Source organism: Perca fluviatilis, chromosome 14, assembly GCF_010015445.1.
Source record: "Perca fluviatilis chromosome 14, GENO_Pfluv_1.0, whole genome shotgun sequence".
Lineage (NCBI taxonomy): Eukaryota > Metazoa > Chordata > Actinopteri > Perciformes > Percidae > Perca > Perca fluviatilis.
In genome coordinates, this window is record NC_053125.1 from 39,105,988 (window position 1) to 39,110,987 (window position 5,000).

A 5,000-nucleotide genomic window follows, 5' to 3' on the forward strand; every position below is an offset into this window, starting at 1 on the left:
GTGTGTATTGGGGGTATCACGAGATACATGAACATTTACACAACAGTAAAACAGAAGTCATGTTCATAAAAAATAGCTTTTCTTTTAATTTTGTCCTTCCAGTAAATGACACGTGGAACACGTAGAACTCTGTCTCAGAAAAATAAAAGCAGGCCACGCCCCCTTTACATCAATAAACCCCTCAGCCAATCACAGCCGAGGAAGGGGCGGGGCCACGCAGGCTCTGACAGCGACGATAGGCCACAGAAACAACACGTGGTTTACACTCCTCAGCCGTACAGAATATAGAGATTACATCTTAATTTATGTACAGAAAACATCCCATAGAAAAAACTGTTAGCTCTTGTAATGGCGTCTCATAAATCACCTGCTCCCAGAGCTCTCTGTCTGACATCCTGCTGCAAAGGATCATGGGACAGTTTGCAAGACAATGCCGCATTCAGGTGCTGTCGGAATGATCGGAAAAATGTGTTCCCGACTCTCACGGGGTCGGAACAACCACTCGGAAAGTCTGCGAATGGTTCGGTCGATGATCTGTTCATTTAATACAAAAAACACAAAAATATTTCAGTCAATATTTAGTTTTTTTGGGGTGAAAATAAAAGAAGGAAAATGACCTCCTGCGCTCCGGTTCTCAGCGGGACCAGTATCGACATTTTTTTTTCTTAGCTTCAGTGTCGGTACTATGGTGGGAACTCCCCATTGGTCAGGGCTCAATCTGAGGGGGCGGGATAAACGGTTGTCTTTCAAATTCTCTCTGCACGCAATAGGATAGCGCTCCAACCAATCAGAGCAACGAAGAAGGTAGCGAAGCCGGTTGATAGATTAAACTTTAAACTCTGAACACATCTTTCCTTTTTTTAAGAATGACTTCAGAGCCGTTCTTTGTTCTTTTCTCAAAGAAAAGCTGAACTCCAAGTCTTCCAGAAGACCTCTGTTCACCAGCAGCAGCAGCAGCAGCCATAAGCCCCGCCCACCCACTCTATACACGATGTGATTGGCCCGACCAGAGTTTGGTTTTTCCAGCTCGCGAGCCAACGGAGAGTTGCTAGACTGACCCTGGCTGCACATTACATTTGCTGCCTCTAGGGGGCGTCTAGATTTCTAGGCTAGTTTCCAGCAGGACCAGTAGAGATACCCAGCCCTACTTCCCTTTCAGATTTTTGGGATCCTCGGCGACACAGCTGCCAGACAAGAGAGCTCCAGGTTACATCAGATGTTCCCAAAGATCTACCTTATTTTATTTTTTATTTTTTTTTATTATAAACCAATGTAAAGAAACACACACGTTAATGAGAGCTGTGATTTACAACGTGACATTGCCTCACGATGCCGCGACACATTTAGGATCCGTTAATAAGCAGCGCCGGCAGAAAATATCGGCATTATCAGACACAGTGTGAAAAATAATGTGCCAGTTGTTTTTTTTTTTTAAAGTTTAGTTTACATCCGATGTATTCGCCGTAGACGTACAGTACAGGCCAAAAGTTTGGACACACCTTCTCATTCAATGTGTTTCCTTTTTATTTTCATGACTATTTACATTGTAGATTCTCACTGAAGGCATCAAAACTATGAATGAACACATATGGAATTATGTACTTAACAAAAAAGTGTGAAATAACTGAAAACATGTCTTATATTTTAGATTCTTCAAAGTAGCCACCCTTTGCTTTTTTATTAAATAAGGAAAAACTTCCACTAATGAACCCTGACAAAGCACACCTGTGAAGGTAAAAACCATTTCAGGTGACTACCTCATGAAGCTCATTGAGAGAACACCAAGGGTTTGCAGAGTTATCAAAAAAGCAAAGGGTGGCTACTTTGAAGAATCTAAAATATAAGACATGTTTTCAGTTATTTCACACTTTTTTGTTAAGTACATAATTCCATATGTGTTCATTCATAGTTTTGATGCCTTCAGTGAGAATCTACAATGTAAATAGTCATGAAAATAAAAAGGAAACGCATTGAATGAGAAGGTGTGTCCAAACTTTTGGCCTGTATGCGTTCAGATACCACGCCACAGTGGCGCGCATGTTCACGCAAAGCCATGATGTCACGTTGCTGGAGGCCTCTGACGTATGTTTTCATTTTCACTTCTTAATCTAGAAAATAAGAACAGTTAATAGCCGCAGAAGATTACAGTAACTAATTAAATTAACAAAATAAAAGGTATTCCCACCATAAATTGGTGCATAAGTGTATCAGAATGCAGGATATTAAGTCTTTGACACTCAAAATAATCCTGGGGGAGGACACCCAGACCCCCCCACTTCGATATGCCCTTTGTTGTAATTGAGTTTGACCCCCCCCCCCGACCTAATAAATCAGAGCCTCCAATAAAAACATTTCGTTACGTCAAAGTTTTTAACTTAGTAACTCATGATTGTTTAAAGTGGCACATCATTTTTTACAGTGTACTTCCAGAAAAACACTGAGAATAAAACATCACCCAGAATGCAACGCTGTCACTAATCGATATATAAAAACATTCTTCATGTTCTGCTGGTGAGAGAAACGTTTAAAGATGTCGGACTGAAAGCCTCCAAAAAAAAAAAAACCATCCAAAAGTTCAGCTTTTTCTTCTCTAGAAATGGCTTATTTTTCTTCATCATCATCATCATCATCATCATCATCACAAATCGTTAGAAAAGCGATTCAAGATGCAGCTCTGAACTCTTTAAGGCTTCGTCGCTCTTTAAACTTGGAGACGCTTAAAAAAAAAAAAAGGTCTCCGATAGAAAAATAGAGTCATGCTGTAAAAGGAGCGAGAACAGTCGAACGCGATTGGCTCTCGGCGACGCGTTCACGTCGCCGCCGAGAGGCTGGGAAATCACACCGCCGGGAACTGATCTGAGGCTGAAAATTACTTCACGCACACGTCTGCACACTTTAACATAAATGTCTGTTGAAATGTCAAAGAATCAGCAGTCGATAACGAGCAATAAAACTGAAAGCAGGCGGCTGAAAAGGTTTCACGAGCCAAGAACGCTTTGGGAACTATTTTAACGATGTAGGCGCCTGGAGCAGGTGTGTTTAGGGCGTGTCCAAATCCACTTTTGGTAGTTTGTTGGCGGTAAAAAGTGTCCTGTGTGCCGGGCGCCTGGTCCTAAAGGGTTGTCCTTAGTGTCTTCATTAATCAGAGGTGTGTTTTGGGCGTAACATGCAATCAACCAATCAGAGAGCAGCTCCCATTCCCTTTAAAAGCCAGGCGCGTTTGGACCTTGGAGCATTGCTGTTATGATGGAGGATTTACACCCTAATATTTTTATTTGTAATCTTCTGCATGTGTGTGTGTGTGTGTGTGTGTGTGTGCTGCGTCCCTGTGTGTGTGTGCTGCTGTGCGTCCCTGTGTGTGTAACAAGCATAGTGTGCGCGCTGTGCACGAGCCTAGGAGCATTTTACTAATGCTCTGTTAAAATAACAATGAAATGCTGCGTTATTGACTTTAGACCAGGTTTTTGTTGGTCAATGGTGCCATCACTTCCCGCTGCCTCAAGATAGCAACACTCCCAGAATGCACCTGAACACACCTCCCTGTAAGACCAGCACGCCCAGAATGCACCTGAACACACCTCCCTGTAAGACCAGCACGCCCAGAATGCACCTGAACACACCTCCCTGTAAGACCAGCACGCCCAGAATGCACCTGAACACACCTCCCTGTAAGAACAGCACGCCCAGAATGCATAATGCTAAACGATAGAGATGTCCCGATTCAAATTATTTAAATATTGTATATCTGTGTTTGCCTCGATAATAATAGAGCTGCACACCGTTTCTAACTGAAGGCTGTCTACAGCTTTAAACATTTACCTGAGTGCAGCTAAATGACCGGAGCTAAGTGATCGATGAGTTTAAATAAAATGCCCATATGGACAGCGATGCGTGTGGGACATCCCTACTAAAGATCTTTGTATTTGGCTTGATTTAACATTTTGCAGCGAGCTAACAATCAATGTTACGGTCGTTTTCTCTCATTAAAAACTAATAAACTCCAACATTAGCCAAGGTTTCAGCCTCACTCAGTTCCTTATGGTTCAGCTGTGTGTGTGTGTGTCTGTCTGTCTCTCTATGTGTGTGTGTCTTTGTGTATGTGTGTGTCTCTATGTGTGTGTGTGTGTGTCTGTCTGTCTCTGTATGTGTGTGTGTCTTTGTGTATGTGTGTGTCTCTATGTGTGTGTGTGTGTGTCTGTCTGTCTCTGTATGCGTGTGCCTGTCTGTCTGTCTGTCTCTGTATGTGTGTGTGTGTCTGTCTGTCTGTCTCTGTATGTGTTTGTGTGTGTGTCTGTGTGTCTGTCTGTCTGTGTATGTGTGTGTGTGTCTGTCTGTCTGTCTCTGTATGTGTGTGTGTGTCTCTGTGTGTGTGTCTGTCTCTGTATGTGTGTGTGTGTGTCTGTGTATGTATGCGTGTCTCTGTAGGTGTGTGTCTGTAGGTGTGTGTCTCTGTATGTGTGTGTGTGTCTGTCTGTGTATGTATGTGTGTCTCTGTAGGTGTGTGTCTGTCTGTGTATGTGTGTATGTGTGTGTGTCTCTGTGTGTGCGCATCTCTTTGTCTGTTGGTCTGTCTGTGTCTCTGTGTGTGTGTGTCTGTGTCTGTGTCTCTGTGTGTGTGTCTGTGTCTGTGTGTGTGTGTGTGTGTGTGTGTAGCCTCGTAGTCACACACAGAAGCGTAACAACACGTTAACAGCGTCAGCGCGAGGAGGAGCAGACGCTCCGCAGCAACAACGACGACAACAACAACAACAGCAACAGCAACCTGCATATCAGCAACAACAGTCGGGTCATGTTACCGTGGCAACCACAGAGCTCAGCTAGCATCATAAACAACAACAACAACAACAGTCTTTTTAGAAGAACCAGAACAGTGTCACAGCTTCACTTTGGACACAAAAACGTTTTTGCACAAAAAGTTTTGCAGAAATCTGCAGCGGTTTATTTTTTGGAGCGTTTCTGCAGATTTTGATGTTGCCACAAGTTTCAAATCATCTTCAGAT